Below are 19390 nucleotides of genomic sequence, written 5' to 3'. Positions count from 1 at the left end.
TTGTAATGAATAAAAGCTATCATACTTCTTAACAATACCCAATTAAGATCTTATAAAGTGAAACAATTTACCTGTCTTATTTACTACTAGACTTTCCAGCTTCAACTTTGATCATACTGATGCCCCCTCTAATGTTTTTCTCTACACATTATCTACTTTTTTGAGTGGTTATAGCAAAAGTTTCTCCCAAAGTATTGTCTTTGGAGATCAATCTTTTACCAGATTTCAAGTATTTTGGCACTCTATTGAAGTTTGGTAATCAAATATGTGTTTATTAAACATAAAGCCTATGCACCTGATAACTATATAAATAAAATGTTGGCAATTCTATACAAATATACATAATTGAAAAGGACAGACAAGTGTGGAATAAGGTTCAAATATAGAATGATTATCAATAATTATCCTGTATCTTCTGAACATTCCCATTCAAGACATTATCAATTAGACACGTTTTTTTGTTTTTTTGGTTTTTTTTGGTTTTTCCAGACAAGGTTTCTCTGTAGCTTCGGAGGCTGTCCTGGAACTAGCTCTTGTAGATCAGGCTGTTCTTGAACTCACAGAGATTCCCCTGCCTCTGCCTCCGGAGTGCTGGAATTAAAGGCGTGCACCACCACCACCCGGCAACACAAGGTTTTAATTTACTCTTTTAGAAGATAAGCTGTGAGCCTTCTCCATTCTTTTCTTTAATGCCCTTTTTCTCAAGAATGCTTCCCAACTCTGAAATCAACAAGTTTTTCATTTCACTACCACACCCTTGCTTAGAGGAACCACACCCATCAAGCATCAGCATAGCTTCTTGGATGGTTACAAAGAGGATAGAGGACTAACCAGGAAGAATGAGGGATTCATTTCACTGAGGACTCCTTAACCAGTGGGAAATGAAAGCTATAGGAAAAATACACAAAAAAATCTTGCTTCATTTTTTAGCTTTCTTGCCACTCTACTAATTGTTCTTAGACTTTTTTCAAAGAAATTTACACATGTGAAGAAAACGCATCCAACTGAACCAGCTCATGTTTCCCAGTACTAATTGGTATCATTGTTTTGACTTTCATTTCCCCTAACTCTCGATCTGTTAGACTTCTTGGTTTGAAACACAGTGGACATTTTTTCATCTGTGCCTCAGGCAAAAATTTCCAAAGAATCAGATTCATGAGAGTCTGTATTATAAAGTAAACACCTTAGTGGTTAGTACTCAGTTATGTAAACTTTTTACTTTCATTTTATTATGAACCTTGATAAAATTTACAATGAATTTTAAGAATTTTTTGTCTGTTTTTAGGATATAATCTCAGTTATTTGCATTTTATATTAGGATATCATGGAATGTAATTTTTTCTTGTAGAAAAGAAAAAAATTGTTGTCATACATCAGAATAAAAGCTGTAAGATGAAAAAACCTTAAATAATTTTCTGGCCATGTAAGCCTCATGAAAATAAAAATAGTGTAAATATTTTAGTTTCTTATTAAGAAAAATTCATAGAAACCAAGTTTCTGTTTTTTTCTTTTGTGCATGTCAATTAAGTTTAGATTTCAGAAAAGTTGCATAAGGAAGTGGTCATAGGAAATTAATCTAGGGATGTATTGAGTTCTCATCTTAGGTTTCTTGTGTCATTAAGTTGTTGAAGTGTGGCTAGCTTGACGAAAATAAAGAAAATTTTTGAACAAATAAAACAGTGTAGTTGTGGAATTCTGCAGCATGCACACTATGGATGGGCTGTCTGGAAAGGGACAGATAATTTATCACCATCTATAAATACTGTCAATGTAGGACAATGATATGGATAATAAAGCATTATGGCTCTGATGCAAGCTGTTTACCTATATAGGGAAGAGCTAGATTTCTTTTCACCTGCATATTTTGCTTTTTGCTATTATGTGTGTGACATGAGGGGTTGTTTACAAGTATGAAAACAGACATCACAGGTAAACATATAATATAAAGTGTAAAATTTAAAATGATTTTGAGTGTGTCATGACTTGAATCAGAGCTGATAGGTTCATTTTTAAATACATGTAAATGAAAAACATCAGTTGTGAAGTTATTTGTATCATCAAGGTAAGCTAAACTCCCCGTGGGCCTTTTTGCAGTCCCTCTATGCCAGGGCATTTGTAATACTCTTGATTTATACTATTTTAAACCATTTAAGAGTGGAAGGGTAAATATGAAATTAATAGTTATCTAAATAAAAATCATTTGTTCTGTGTTCCTATGAAATGGTGATCTAAACATAAAACAGAATATTGACAAGAAAATAATATTAAATAATATGTTCTTGTTTAGTTTGGTTTTTCGAGACAGAGTTTCTCTGTGTAGCCTTGGTTTCCTGGAACCCACTCTGTACCCCAAACTAGCCTCAGACTCTCAGAGATCCCCCTGTTCTGCTTCTCGAGTACTGGGATTAAAGGTGTGTGCCACCACCATCCAGCTTTTAAATGGTATTTTGAACCAGAGTGAATTCCCAGGTAATCACTTTTGTAGTGACAAAATTGGTAATAGAGCACAGAAAGATTTTCAGAGAGTTTTTAAAAAGTCAGAATTTTCCCATAGTACTTTATGTTCAATTTTATTTGATAATGCAATCCAAAAATATTTTTGTTTTAAATATTTTTCCTCTAACAAGTTCTTTTTATAGTGAGAATAGATTCTTCTCTCATACAATCCATTCCAACCAGACGTTCCCCTTTCTCCATGCTCCACAGCTTTCCCATACCGACCCTGTCCCCCAGATTTACTCCCCTCCATTTCCTCTTCAGGAAAGAACGCCCCCCTAAGAAACCAGAGCCAAGCGGCAGAAAGAGTGTGAGAGTCAGAGGGGATGGAGGACACCAGGAGAACATGGCCCACCAAATCAATTAAATACTTTTCTTGTGTTATCCTTACATTAGCATAAATATTATATTGTATAATTTACCGGTCGAAATCAAGAAACAATTCTTTTTTTTTTTCAGCTTGTAGGAACTTTATTTTCCTTCCACCATTTTTCCCTTTGCCCGGGTGTCTGCAGAGCATCTAGGGACCACTCAGTGGTGGCTCCAACCCACTCAGTGGCCTGGGATGTGGAATCTGCTGACCCACTCAGTGGCCGGCTGCACACTCCAGTCTTCAGTACGAAACTGCTGGGTGGGTACGGAGGGCACCTGCACACCCTCAGACCAGTAGGCTACCTCTGGCTGAGAAGCAGTGAACTCGGGCGCTGGTGCCGTCCATTAGCCCTGAAATTCCTCCTTGGTCATAGCCTTCTGGGCAGCAGCCTGCTCCTCCTTCTCAGTCTGCTCTGGGTCTCTGTAGAAGTAAAGGTCAAGCATGACCTCCTATGGATGCTTTTGGGAGATAGTGCCACGCATGCGGGTACTTTCCGGGCCAGCATCCTCAACATCAGACCCACTGAGTGAGCTCCCTTGTTGTTGCTTGGGATGGCAATGTCCACTTAACGCAGAGGAGGGTCTGTGTTACACAGAGCAATAGTGGGCAGGTTGAGGTAAGATGACTCTGTGAGGGGCTGGTGGTCAGCCCTGGGGACAGTGACCACTAGAAGCCGTGGCTCCCGGAACATCGTTAGGATCTGGTTGGTGAAGGTGCCAGGAGTGAAACGGACAGCAATTGGAGCGGCTCTGGGGGGCAGCAGCAAACTTCAGCATAGCTCGCTGCCCAGTGTTCCTGGAGGAGATAACACTGACATCAGCGGGGTTCTCAATGGCACCATGGCTCGGGTGGCCAGCAACAGCTTCTCCCACATCCTCTTCAGATTCATGATGTAGATGCCATCTGAAAGTCATCTGAAAGTCAATCTGAAAGTCAAGGTTTGTGCCACCAAAGTCGGTTCCTGCAGCAAGGAATTTGAAAACATCTTCCTCCTTCATCTGCAGGACATCAAGGGCTCCGAACATTGTGTAAGTTTCCCTTTAAGTTACGATGGGAATCAAGAACAACGCTGTATGGACCCGTCCCAGGCCAGATTTGAAACAGGAAGAAACAATTCTTAAACCATATTTTCCATCCTGAAGGTACTGGAAGAGTGTCTACTATGCAAACTGTGGGAGTCACTCAATTCAATTTAGTATGTTTTCTGAAAATTAGCTTCTATTCAATAACACATAAGAAAGTTTAAAGCGGGGACCAGGAAACCAGCGGATCCAGGGAGACCAGGGGACCAGCTGTTCCAGAGGGACCAGGTACAACAGGCCCTACATCAGGGCCTGTGTTCCAGTGCCTGGGGATCGCCTGGGAACTGCACAGAGCTTCCAATAGCAGCTGGAGTCAAACACCCCAGACTCCAGGTCTTCTCTCCCACCAAGGAGACCAGGAAACCAGCGGAATCAGCAAAGGGAACAGGGGAACAGGTAGGAGGCTAAGCACCCCAGATTCCTGGTCTTCTTCTGCACCCACGGGACCAGAACAAGGACAAGGAATAGAACAACTACCAGATTATTGGACTTGCTAGCACCCATCAAAAGGGAACTCTGGTCCCCTAACCACCAGACCAGTAAGGGGCTCTTTCTGCACCCACTAGAAGAAGAGATGGGAAAGAGAAAATACAAAAACACACTCAGCAACAGAAAAACAAATATGACACCTCCACATTCTACAGACTCCACACCAGCAAGACTCCAACATTCCAATGCAAATGAAGCAGAAGAGAATGACCTTAAAACCACTTTCATGAAAATGATAAAGGCCCTAAAAGAGGATATAGGAAAATCCCTCAAAGAAATGGATGAAAAAACAAATCAAAAAATGCAAGAAATGGAAGAAAAAAAAAACAAAAAATGCAAGAAATGGAATAAAAAGCAAACCAAAAAATACAAGAACTGGAGAAAAAGCAAATCAAAAAATGCAAGAAATGGAAGAAAAAACAAACCAAAAAATGCAAGAAATGGAAGAAAGAACAAACCTAAAAATTCATAAAAGGCAACAAATGGACGAAAAGATAAATCAAAAATTGCAAGAAACAATGCAAACAGTGCAAGGGTTGAAAACTGAAATAGAGACAATAAAAAAACACAATCTGAAGAAAAGCAGGAAATAGAAAATCTGGGCAAATGGTCAGGTACTACCAATACAAGCATTAACAACAGAATACAAGAGATGGAAGAGAGAATCTCAGGTGTTGAAGATACACTAGGAGAAATGGATTCATCAACCAAAGAAAATCTGAAGTCCAACAAATCCTTAACACAAAACATCCAGGAAATATGGGACCCAACTGGGATTAACAGACATCTATAGAACATTTCATCCACATAAAAAAGAATATACCTTCTTCTCACCACCACATGGAACCTTCTCAAAAATGGACCACATACTTGGCTACATATCCAAACTCAGCAGCTTCAAAAAAATTGGAATAACTCCATGCATCTTATCAGACCACCATGCTTTAAAATTAGAATTCAACAACAACATAAATTGCAGAAAACTTACAAACTCATGGAAATTGAATAATGCACAACTGCTCCATTCCTGGGTCAAAGAAGAAATAAAAAAAAAGAAATTAAAGACTTCCTAGAATTCAAGGAGAATAAAGACACAACATACCCAAACCTATGGGACACTTTGAAAGCAGTGCTACGGGGGAAGTTCATAGCACTAAGTGCCCACATGAAGAAACTGGAGAATAGTTATACTAGAGAATTAACAGCACATCTGAAAGCCTTAGAACACAAAGAAGCAAACTCCCCCCAGGAGGAGTAGATGCCAGGAAATAATCAAATTGAGGGATGAAATCAATAAAGTAGAAACTAGGAAAACAATACAAAGAATCAATGCAACGAAGACTTGGTTCTTTGAGAATATCAACAAAATAGACAAACCTTTGTCCAAACTTACCAAACAGCAGAGAGTGAACATGCAAATTAACAAAATCAGAAATGAAATGGGGACATAACGGACTCTGAGGAAGTTCAGTGAATCATCAAGTCATACTTTGAAAACCTGTACTCCACAAAATTCGCAAATTTAAAGGAAATAGACGACTTCCTGGATAGCTATCACTTGCCAAAATTAAATCAAGAACAGATAAGCAATTTAAATAGACCTATAACCCCTATGGATATAGAAGCTGTCATCAAAAGTCTCCCAAACAAAAAAAAGCCCAGGTCCAGATGGCCTCAGTGCAGAATTCTACCAGAAATTCAAGGAACAGCTTATACCAAATCCTTCTCAAAGTATTCCATGCAATACAAGCAGAAGGGTCTTTGCCAAACTATTTCTCTGAGGCTTCAATAACCTTGATCCCCAAGCCACAAAGACACAACTAAGAAAGAGAACTTCAGACCAATATCCCTCATGAACATGGATGCAAAAATACTCAATAAAATACTAGCACATCAGATCCAGAAACACATCAAAATAATCATTCACCACGATCAAGTAGGTTTCATCCCAGGGATGCAGGGATGGTTCAACATATGAAAATCCATCAGCGTAATTGACCACATAAACAGCTGAAAAACAAAAATCACATGATCATCTTACTAAATGCTGAAAAAGCCTTTGACAAAATCCAACACTCCTTCATGATAAAGATCTTGGAGAGATCTGGGATAACAGGAACATACTTAAATATAATAAAAGCTATATACAGTAAACCAACAGCCAACATCAAACTAAATGGACAGAAACTCAACGCAATTCCTCTATAATCAGGAACAAGACACGGCTGTCCACTCTCTCCATACCTTTTCAACATTGTACTTGAAGTTCTAGCCATTGCCATACGACAACAAAAGGGGATCAAGGGGATACAAATTGGGAAGGAAAAAGTCAAACTTTCACTGTTTGCAGATGATATGATAGTTTACATAAGTGACCCAAAGAACTCTACCAGGGAACTCTTACAGCTGATTAACACCTTCAGCAAAGTGGCAGGCTACAAGATCAACTCAAGAAAATCAGTAGCCCTACTATATATAGATGATAAAAGGGCTGAGAAAGAAATCAGAGAAACATCACCCTTTACAATTGCCACAAACAACATAAAATACCTAGGGGTAACACTAACCAAACAAGTGAAAGATCTGTATTGCTAGAACTTTGAATCTTTAAAGAAAGAAATTAAAGAAGCCCTCAGAAAATGGAAAGATCTCCCATACTTTTGGATAGGTAGGATCAATATAGTAAAAATGGCAATCCTGCCAAAAGCAATCTACAGATTCAATGCAATCCCCATTAAAATCCCAGCACAATTCTTCACAGACCTTGAAAGAACAATAATCAATTTTGTATGGAAAAACAAAAGACCCAGGATAGCCAAAACAACCCTGTTCAACAAGGCAACATTCGGGGGCATCACCATCCCTGACTTCAAGCTCTATTATAGAGCTATAATCCTGAAAACAGCTTGGTATTGGCACAAAAATAGACACGTAGACCAATGGAATCGAATTGAAAACCCTGATATTAACCTACACAGGTATGAACATCTGATCTTTGACAAAGAAGCTAAAAATATACAATGGAATAAAGAAAGCATCTACAACAAATGGTGCTGGCATAACTGGAAGCTGGCATGTAGAAGAATGCGGATCGATCCATGTTTATCACCATGCACAAAACTTAAATCCAAATGGATCAAAGACCTCAGCATAAATCCAGCCACACTGAACCTCTTAGAAGAGAAAGTGGCTGGTACCCTTGAACAAACTGGTACAGGAGACAACTTCCTGAACATAACACCACCAGTAGCACAGACAGTGAGGTCCACAATTAATAAATGGGACCTCCTGAAACTGAGAAGCTTCTGTAAGGCAAAGGACACAGTCAACAAGACAAAAAAGCAACCCACGGAATGGGAAAAATATTAACTAACTCCACATCTGACAGAGGGTTGATCTCCAAAATTTACAAAGAACTCAAGAAGCAAGTCTCCAAAACACCAAAAGATCCAATTAAAAAGTGGCCTGCAGAACTAAATAGTAAATTTTCAATAGGGTAGTCTAAAATGGCTGAAAAGCACTTGAGAAAGTGCTCAACATCCTTAGCCACCAGGGAAATGCAAATCAAAACAACTCTGAGATACATTCTCACTCCTGTCAGAATGACTAAAATCAAAAACACCAATGACAATTTATGCTGGAGAAGGTGTGGTAAAAGGGGAACACTCCTCCATTGCTGGTGGGAGTGCCAACTTGTTCAGCCACTTTGGAAATCAGTATGGAGATTCCTCAGAAAAATGGGAATAAACCTACCACAAGATCCATCAACTCCACTCTTAGGCATATATCCAAAAGATGCCCATTCATACAACAAGGATGTCTGTTCCACTATGTTCATAGCAGCATTATTTGTAATAGTCAGAACTTGGAAGCAACCTAGATGCCTCTCAACTGAAGAGTGGATAGAGAAAATGTGGTACATTTATACAATGGAGTACTATTCAGCAGAAAAAAACAATGGAATTCTGAGATTTGCAGGCAAATGGATGACACTAGAAGAAACCATCCTGAGTGAGGTAACCCAGTCACAAAAAGAGAAACATGGCATGTACTCTCTCATATATGGATTTTAGACATAGATCTGGGGAGTGCCAGCCTACAATCCCATGACCAGAGAGTCTGGGAAACATAACCTTCATTCAGTGGCTGATGGAAGAAGAGGCTGATTCCCATGGCTAAGCACTGAGATGAACTCAAGAAAGCCAGTAACAGAGAGGGAGGACTGATGACCAAAGGGATTATGAATGGGCTGGTTTAACCCCCAGAAACAGCTGACCTGACACGGGTTAGCTCTTGAATCACAGAATGATGCCTGAGAATCCAGCATGGGACTGATCAAGAACCCCTGAATGTGGGTGTTAGTGAGGAGGCCTAGGCAATCTATTGGGCCTTGGGTAGTAGATCAATATTTATCCTTGGCATACAAATGGACTTCGGGTACCTATCCAACAATGAGAGATGCACTCTCATCCTGGACTCTTGTGGGAGGGTCTAGGCCCTGCAATGGATGAAATGACAGACTATGGACACCACCATGGAGGGCCTCACCCTCCCTGGGAAAATGAGGGGGCATTGGGGGACTTGGTGGTGGGCATGGGAGGAGGGGAGGGAAAGGGGGAGGGACCTGGTATTGACATGTGAAGCAACCTTGTTTCTAATTTAAATTTAAAATAAAAAAGAGTTTAAAAAAAGAAAGTTTATAGCTGTAAGTTGTAGCTATACTATATTAAAACTTTCCATATATAAGAATAAGCTATAGTCTAGGACATGCATTTCTAGAAAAATTTTCATGTTGCACAAACATAATAGAGTTTCACAAACTGACTATAATGTTACTATAAATATAATCTGTGGGACCATCATACACTATACGGCCTGTCGTTGACAGAACTCCCAATACCAACACATAAATGCATTTAAAATATTAAAATGACATACACTCAATACACACAAATAAACAGTGTTGTTAGTAATAAGAAACCTGACTTATGTGTTTTCTTTTTAAGTGACTTTCATGAATGAGAACTGCAAATTATTCTTCAAGGTTTTTGTTGTTGTTGTTTAGATTGACTTAGCTTTCCCAGAAAGACTTTTAAAGAAATAGAGAGGTTACTAATGTATGAGGGAGCAAGGAGAGTAGGGAACATGGAGGGGTTGGAGGAAGAAGAGGGAAGAGGGAATGATGTAATTATATTAATTTCAAGGAATAAGAAAAATGCAAAGATAGCCAAGCAAGTAAAACTTGGTGGGAGACATAATAAATATATTCAAAATAATCATTAAGACTAATTAAAAGCTTGATATATCAGTGGCAGAATTAAAGGAACAGTATGCTTTATTGTGTGAAAGTGCAAGTCACTGGGTAAAAATCATGTGCCACTGGATTGGAAACTGCAATCTATACAGAGTGGAGATGCCCATTTTCACCAGTATAAAGTATCTGACAGGTGATACTGAGGACAATGTGTATGACTGAATCTAAGCCCTGGACTTTCTACTGGCCTCATGTTGTCTTCCTCATTTTTCTTCTTCCTCATTTACTCATTTATTTCCTAAGAGGTCCCTATACAAAAAAAAAGAAGAAGAAAGAAAGAAAATGGTGCCAGTTTAATACCTTAATGGTTTAAGTTCTTATATGAGAAATAGTAGTCATTGATTTAAGCTTAACTACTAGAGTTCCATGTCAAGTTTCTTGTCATTTCAGTTTTAAAAAATTGTTCTGACATATTTATGGATAAATTTGTCAGCGTAATTTCCCAAAGACTATATCCTGAAAGAGGCATCTTATATTGACATATATTTCTATTCAATTCTTTTCCCCATGGCAGGTAGGAATTATTAAAATTTTATAGGGAAATCAAGAAAGTGACATTGTTTTAGGGACTTTTCTACATTCTCAGAGTATATTAAATTTCTGTACCTAATTGAAATCAGTGAAATTGTTTCAAGTCAGTTCCAGTTTAAGCTTTCTAATAACTGCAAGTTATCACCACAGTGGTTAGTAATTTAGGAAATTTCATGAAATCGCGTCAATTTAAGGAAATTTTCTCTAATTTTAAAGGTAAATTACCCCCACTTTTTCTGACTCAAGCCTTAGCCCAATTTTTTTATGGCTGTCATGGCTATTTGTACGTAGTAGGATAAAGACAGTAGGCCACAGGTCATGGGTGATTTGCCTAGATGATTTACAGAAATCTATATCAGCTTCTAAAGGAAAGCTAAGAAGAAAAAAACACAATGCACCAGATTTACACCTGCAACTGTGCAAAGTGAAGACCTTGACATATAATGCCTCCAAAAAATGAGGATAGAAGAGTCAATTCACATTAAGTACTTTAAGGTGTTTATCTCAAAAAAGGGCTCTCCATAATTGTGAGTTTTCTGGTAGGGAGTTTTCTGCCCCAGAGGAAAGTCTGATAATAAAAGGGTCCCAAAACAAAAGGAGCCGTATAAAATAGCTGAATTTTTAAATACAGGATAATTTGAACTATCTCAACCTTCTTAGCTAAGTTAGACTTTTGAACTACTGTTGTTTATTTTGTGGTTAAAACTTGTGAAAATCTGGAGATAATCTACAATAAACTTTATGCCTTTGGAATCTCTTAAAGAAAGTATTGCAGAATTTTCTCTTTAGGTATGATCTGATGCACCTTATAGTTTTATACAGTGATTAATTTCCATGAGATTTTAATTTTTTATTAGATGATTTCCTGTATGAGTACACTGTATTTGCATCATTTCCATTTTCTCCCTCCATCTCCTCCTGTGTTTCCCCTCATTATGTCCTCTCAAATTCATGACCTCTTCTTCTATATTTACTTTTGGTTTTTGTTACACACACACACACACACACACATGCATTTATATTAAATCCAATAAATGATCTTCCCTCTATTTTCTGTGTTTCTGGATGACCGCTTGTGATTGTTGTCTCACGCATGAAAGTAACACCGAAGAAGGCAGAGGGAGAAGGGCAATAAAAGAAACCTCCCCCATCAGCACTCCAATGATTTATCTATAGCTCTTCATCTACGGACAAATTTTCCTCTATGGTGGCTAGTTGACTGGGGTGGTCTTTGTAGGTCTTTTGCAGACAGCCATGTTGTGGAAAGCTCATGGAGGCAAAATCTCCATCTTGTCCAGAAGAAACTGTTAGAAATAGTCATCTCTGTCCTTGGGTTCCTCCTCTCCCCTCCTGATCCATTCTGTGATATTCCCTTTGCCTTAGGTATAGAAGTTGTTATAGATGTCCCATTTGGGGCTGTTCCTACCAGCTTCTTATTCTCCGTATATAACCAGTTTGTGGATCTTTCAAGTGGTCTCTGTTTGCAGCAAAAATAAGCTTCTTTGATGAGATGTGAGAAAACCAAATGTGTCTATGGGTATAAGGATGAGAATTTAGAAGGCAGTTGGAAGTTATTTTGTTTTATTAATATGTTAGTAGCAGGTTCTCCTCTAGGACCTATTATCTCTCTGCTCAGTTTCTTGGTTAGGTTTGCACTACCAAACATGAGTTCTCACCAGCTGAACAATGTCTAGGTCCAATTAGATAGCTGTTGTTTGCCCCTCCACAACATTTTAAAAATAACATTTGTACCCAGATGCATATGTTTTTTACTCATTGTATTTTTAACTAGCTTTGTTTAAAATGTTTTCTGAATATGTAAATTAGTATAAATATTGCTATTGTTATTATTTTAACATGCTTTTATAATAATTTTATTATAAATTTAGGTTTGGCTTGAATATTTTCTGTAAGACTCAGAAAAGATTAATTTTAAACTGAAGTCATTTTTTACAATTTGAGAATATCCCCAAGGTTATGACTTTAACTGTCTACTTTTGTGCGTGTGATCATTAATGTGAAATTGTAAAATGTTGCACTGTATGAAAAAAAAGACTAAGATTTATTTGTTATGTTTCATCATCTTTCACTTGTCTATGTTTACCACATTGTCAATAATGGCAGACTCCACGAACCACAAGGTGGTTTAACAGCAGCCCCTCCATCTTCCTTTTTAAAAATAGTCTCCTTACAGACTAGTACAAACCAGTCATGTAACTCTTTGCCAGTGTCTCTCTCCCCTATCTCCCTCCAAACCCTGCGGCATCTCAGAAAGCCCAACAAATCTTGACCCTTCTCCCAGAGATGCTCAAGACCACTCCCACAGGGTATTTAAACTCCCCCCCAAATAGATGTGTGGTTTTCCCATCTTCTCTGGGGGGGTGCTGGAAGTTCATCAGGGAACATTGTATCTATTAAACATGGGCTTTTTCTAATTCAGTTTGATTTTATCTGATTTGGATTGTTGCATCAGCCAAGAGGCTTATTGGGGTACAGAAACTTTTTATATAATGAGGGATATACCTCCATAGGTTGCATAAGGTGGATGTCTGGCATCCTATAGGGATGGCAATGGCTGTTTTCGAACATACAAATTGACTTCTAGACTCTCCCCAAATTTCACATTAAAATCATCTATGTAGTAATATTGGGTCTAGAAATTATTCTTATAAGATTTCCCCTTAATCTCAAGCCTCCATCTCCCACCGATATGCTTTCCCTTCTTCTCCAGATTTAAATCAAGCTCTCACTTACCCATTCATGATTGATAATACTATGCAATAATATGAGATAATTTTCCATTTCTTTATTTCCTTCTAGGACCTTTTTTTAATGAAAAACAAGTTTAGCAACTTAACTTTTTGTTGTTGGTGCTGTTTCTTTCTTTTTCTTTGCTTTAAATAGCATGTGAATAATATATTAGAATCCTTAGGACCACGTTTCACCAAATGAAGTCTCATTTCCTTCCTTACAAATATACATCCGTGCCACACATACCTATATACATACAGTCTAAATGTTAATACCTCCAACACAAATTTTTATTGTCCCTACAGACAAAAGAGTGTAGTAGTACCTTTCATTCGCATAGTACACACTGATGCAAGCTAGTCATTTCCTGTACATAGCCAGCTCTCTGCAAATGAAACACTCCCTCTTGAAGGCAGGAAAGAAGCTCATATGCCACAGGAAGTCCACAACCTCACAGGTCTGAGAAAGCTGAAATTTACAAGATTCACAAAGTAGATTTCCCAGGGTTACAAAAGCATCATAAAGATAATAGGAAAGCCAGAGGGGGCAGAATTTCCTACAAGTGACTCTCTGAAGATTTCCTAGAGAAGACTTTAACCATCTGAGCAGCCAGTAGTATTGCCTGAAAGACATCAGAAACTTCAAGGTTCCAGCTTCTATGAGCTATCACCATACTGGGGTGAGCTTTCAGTGAAGCAGTTAGTTGCTTTTGAGCCCACCATACTTCTGTAAGTAACCTGTCACCAATATTCTCAGTGGTTCACAAACACAGACTTTGTTAATATTGTTACTTTTGTCTGTCATGAGATCCATAACTGGGTTGAGTAGGCAGTTTTCATGTCCTTCATAATATAATGAAAACAAAGGTTATTGCAAAGTAATCCCTTGCATATTGAAAATTCTTAGGACTTTCCAAATGCAAGGAACTAAATGCATAGCACAGACTATATATAAAAAATTCAAACATGAATTCGACTTTGAAAGGTGGAATTCAATCAAAACAATGAAATGGAAATTTAAGATAAATGGAGGATTAATTTAAATGAATTTAGCAGTAGCAAAGACTAGTGCCAAAAGTACAAAACAAGATGCAGAGAGAGGAAGCATTTGCACTTTGGAAATGTAAGAAACTTATTAGGTGATATTTTGTCTAATTTTATTTTATCATTTACAAAAAGGTGAAGCTACTCTGCATTTGTAAGTTGAGACAAAAAAGATGATGAGTGTTTATTTTTAAAGATGGGTGATTACAAATTGCTAAATAGATACATCATAAAACAGACATTTTTAGTTACAAGTGTGTGGAAATGTTCTCATTATTGTGCTAAGACTGACTTTTTACTTCAAAAATCACATTAAAATTAGGGCAACATGACTGGAACTTTCTACACTTGATACCTGGCTAGTCTCTGGCCTTTTTAAAAAGGGAGGGATTATATGAGCAAGGGGGCCAGGATCATGATGGGAAATCTACAGAGATGGCTTAAGTGAGCTCCTGGAAGGTCATGGATTCTGGACCTGGGGAGCCTGCATGGGACCAAACTAGGCTCTCTGCATGTGGGTGACAGTTGTTTAGTTTGGTCTGCTTGTAGGGGCTCCTGGCATTGGGACCAGGATCTATCCCAGGAGCGTGGGCTGGCTTTTTGGAGCCTATTCCCTATGGTGGGATGCCTTGCTCAACTTTGATGCAGTGAGGAAGGGCTTGGTCCTGCTCAACTGAGTATGCCAGACTTAGTTGACTCCCCATGGGAGGGCTTGCCCTTTCTGAAGAGTGGATGGGGGGTGGGGTGGAAGGGGGAGATAGGAAAGGGAAGGAGGAGGAACTGTGACTGGTATGTGAAATGAATAGAAAATTTAAAATAAAAAAGGGGAGACAGTAGACACCCTTAAACAGGCAAAAGGAAAAAGAATTGCTAATTCTGGGTTTTATAACTCAAAAAGCCATCCTTTAAAAATGATGAAAACAGTTATTTTTTCTGGTTTATGAAACTCTTTAAGATGCTTACAAGGGGACCTTCAAAAAAAGGAAAGATTAAAAACTAGTCCACAGACTGAAGGATGCAATTCCAGGTAGACATCTAGGCTTTTAAGAAGATTTCATAATGAAAATGACATAAATATAGGTAAATTTATTTTTCCCCTAATTGACCTAAACTATATGAGAGCTTTAAAATAGGTTATCTAATCCCAAATGGTCATCCGTAAGAAACATACACATACAGGAAACACTAAATGGACTCATCAAGAAATATTTACATATGCTCATGTGTACATAAACATATAAGTAACAATAAATAATGAATGTGTTGAATTTTGAATTCTCAAAAATAATACTGACATAAATATTAATAAATGTTGTAGTGCTTTATTATAAAGGATACTACTTGTATAACAATTTCAGTCAGGTTGGAAGGCAAGGTAAAGAAACCTACACACTAGTAAGATTGCCATGTGCCATCTGAATTGATAAAACACTACGTCTGCATAGACTATGAGGTCTTAAAAATATAATAATTCCTTTAACTACCATTCTATAAAAAGGAAAGAGAAAATAAGATATAAGTTAAAACATTAGAAAACATAATAATTTCTAATAAAGGGGGGATAGTTAAAAAAGAGTGACTGCAGAAGAAGAGATAAAATGCATCGTTGAAATCGTAGGCCTATATGCAGTTACATACGAAATTGTTAACTGACTGAAGATGAGAGTTAAAAGTCATGGATCCTTAAAGTGGTTTAAAACACAGAAACAAATGAACCTGAACTCTGTGCTGTGTGCACTGTTTTCTTTACAAATCAAGAAGAGAATACATGACGGCAGAGATAACTTGGTGGTAAACTGCTTGCTACACAAGTGTGAGGACCAGAATTCAGATCCATGGCATCGATAGAAACACTGATAATGGAGACACACACCCGTGACTCCAGACTAGAGACTGGTGTGGGTGGATCCTGGAGACCCCCTGGATAGTAAGTTTTAACCAATAAATGGGCTTGATGTTCAGTACAAGATTGTGTCTCAAAAAAAAATACAAACAACACTACCCCTCCCCCAAGAAATAAACAACGATGATGGAGAACTCATTGAGGAAGACATGCAAATGTTAACCTCAGCTTTCCCCATGTCCCATACAGGTTAATGTACATTTGCATATACTACTCGCAGAAGAAAAAGGAGGAGAAGCAGGCGAGGAGGAGAAGGAAGGAGTAGAAATAGAATCAAATAGGTTAAATGATGAGGGAAGATGCTCCATGCAAATCATAAATATAAGGAAATGGGTTTTTAAATATAGAAATGGCTTATGTTAGCATAAAATTCAAGATGCCTTGTATAATGTGAACAACAAAGAAGGGATGGTTCATAATGTTGAAGGTATGTGAAACTAGAAAATGCACAGAATTGTAAGTAACCATGAAGCCAGTAACAGAGCTTCAGATAATGTTGTGACAGGTCAAGTGTGTTGATGGCTAAAGGATTAAAACCTCAATCTCTTTTTCATAAATTTCACTTTTATTGTGGTAAAGTTTGAGATATTTATATGTGTATGTTAAGGTAATGTAGGTGAATGTTAGAATTCTTTCACACTAAAACTCAACCAGATAAATTCCATAGATAATGAGATGGGGCTACCTCAATACCACAAGGACGTTTTATAGAACACATTTCCTGGCTCCCAAATATTTCAGTACCTTGGAGAGATTTCCAGATTTCTTTTCAGGCTTCTAGATGTTCCATTTCTACAATTTATGGTAGAAACTGAACTTTTCTTTTTTCTTTTATAGAAAATAAATTTATTTCCTACAATATATTATGAGTACAGATTCCCCTACCCCAACTCCTCCCAGTTCCTCCCCATATCCCCTCCCACCAGAATCCACATCCTTTCTGTATGTCCTTCAAAAGCAAACAGACATCTAAGGATTAAAATACAAAATAGAAAATAAAATTAAACAAAAGCAAACAAATTTAAATATGACAAAATAACAGAAGAACCAAAGAAAAACCAGAAGAAACACACATATATATATGCAGAGACACACATAGAGGAATCCTATAAAAACAAAATCAGAGTCTATAATATATACATAAAGGACCTATAAGGTTTTGTTCAAAAAGTGCCCTGACACAACATCTTGAGGTGAAAAACCTCCAAAGATGCTATATAGTTCATATTGTGTTGACTACTTACTGCTGGTCATGGGACTTACACTTAAGAGTGATTTGTTTCTCTTGTGAGAATCCTTGAGAGAAAACTAATTACTCATTTTCAGATGGTAACCAATTGGAGATCATGTTTGGGCTGGGGATGTGGCAAGTGTCTACTTTTGGTCTCACCTCTAGGATACCATCTGGTACAGACTCATTCAGGCCTTGTACATGCTGCCTCAGTCTCTGTGAGTTCATGTATACATAGGTTGTGCTTTCTCCTTTGGTTGTATGCAGTGCCGTGAACTTCCAGTACCATGAACATTAGTCCATAGGGGTAAAAGCTCTTGATAGGCCCCAGTTTGACTTACTCATGTTCAATGAGTTGTGTAAGTGTCATCTTCAGCAACAAGGTCTTATTGTCCATTTGTGGAGGGTAATCAATAACCTTGGGAATAGCCTGGGATGTTTGGAGGTTCCTATGGGACTTCTTTGTTCAACAACTCAATTAGTTTCATTTTCTGACGAGAGATTTCTAGTTGTGGGTCTGTCACCCTATCATTTGGAATTTCATTTAAATCACCTTCATTTAAGCATATGTTTTAGGGAAATTCTACTGTACGGTTTCCATAAGATAACTCAAATAGCCCTTAGTTTTATTCACTCCCATACCCTCTCTTCCCATTCTCTACCCATTTGATCTTCTCATTCCAGACACACACTCCGTTTATCCATATCTATCCTGGAGATCCATCCTTTCTCCCTAGTCCTTTAGTCTGTATTTAACCTGTGTGGTTATATGAACTGTAGATCACCAATTACTTAACAGCTATCACCCACATCTAAGCAAATATGTGCCATATTTGTCTTTCTGTGTGTAAGTTAACTCACTCAAGATGATCATTTCTAGCTCTGTCCATTTACCTGTGAATTTAATGACCACATTTCTTCTTTAATAGCTGAGTAATACTCCATTGTGTAAATGAACCACATTTTCTTTATCTATTCTGTCATTGATGGATGCATTTGCTGCTTATAATTCCTGGATATTATGAATAGAGCAGCAATGAACATGATTGACCAAGTGTCTCTGCAGTATGATAAAGCACCTTGTGGGTATGTGCTTGAGAGAGCCTTAAAGCATGGATTCACTTCTTGTCCTCACTTCCCTTTATATTGGAATCAGTACATGCTGCAATGAAAGTGTTGGCCTCTCTAAATGCAGGAAGAACCTTAACACAGGATTAGAACTAGGATAAATCTATGCAAAAATAGTACTTTGAATTGAAGAGTTGTGGATGATAACAAACTACATTTGCATCCATACTGTTTTAGCTGTGAACACTTAAACTGCAGCACAGAGCAACAAGCAGTATTTATACAGAGACAGACTACAACAGAGAAAATTGCACAAAAAGTCTGATAAGTATAACATGGGATTAATTTCTCATTTTCACTTACCTCACTTGAAGTGTAATAAAAAATATGGAGCAGAAAATGCGTTTATAATATGACAAATGCCAAAGTTACAAATATCTGAGGCCATCTATCTTTAAACATAAATAGATTATTTTGTTCAACATGACATATTTTCCTAAGATATACTGGGTGAAAATTAAATTAACATAAAAGTTAATTAATAAGTTATTTGAAAAAAGTCATATGGCAATGGATGCATATTAATATTCATCTCTTTTGAAACTTTAATTGACAGGTTTATAAAGAATTTACTGAATAATATTATATGTAGCACTTGACTTCAGATTCAAATTCAGTATTTATAAAATATAGAACATATACCAGTTTTATGTTCATGTAGATAATGGTTTGTTTAAAATTTATATGCTTAATAAAAATAGGAAGACTGTCATGATAGACAGCCATTAACATTTCGATGAATAAAATAGCATGCTTTTCTACCTTTCATATAATAGTTCTTATTTTCTGTGATATATAAATGTGACTTTGTGTTATTTTCACAGGAAACCAATTGAAATAGTAACTGCAATGCTTTTAGTAATTGGAAACATGCTTATATTTCTTGACTTCCCAAATCACTATGACTAAATTTCACAACTACTGCTCTTTGCTATAACCATCTGCTCACAAGTCAGTCCAATTTGGTCTCCATTTAAGTATTAATGGGGCATTTCCCCCAATAACTTATAAATAAAAGAAATGATTGCTCTGTAGGATTTGAATGTTAA

At 37.4% G+C, this 19390-nt stretch overlaps 1 pseudogene; it reads right to left on the bottom strand.

Moving 5' to 3' along the window:
• Positions 1–649: 649 nt before the first annotated feature.
• On the bottom strand, positions 650–3894 carry LOC106022304 (annotated as a pseudogene).
• Positions 3895–19390: the final 15496 nt, after the last annotated feature.

Source organism: Mesocricetus auratus, unplaced genomic scaffold, assembly GCF_017639785.1.
Source record: "Mesocricetus auratus isolate SY011 unplaced genomic scaffold, BCM_Maur_2.0 Super-Scaffold_100021, whole genome shotgun sequence".
Classification (NCBI taxonomy): domain Eukaryota; kingdom Metazoa; phylum Chordata; class Mammalia; order Rodentia; family Cricetidae; genus Mesocricetus; species Mesocricetus auratus.
The sequence above is the reverse complement of the archived record's forward strand: the minus strand, read 5'-3'. Positions and strand labels throughout refer to the sequence as shown.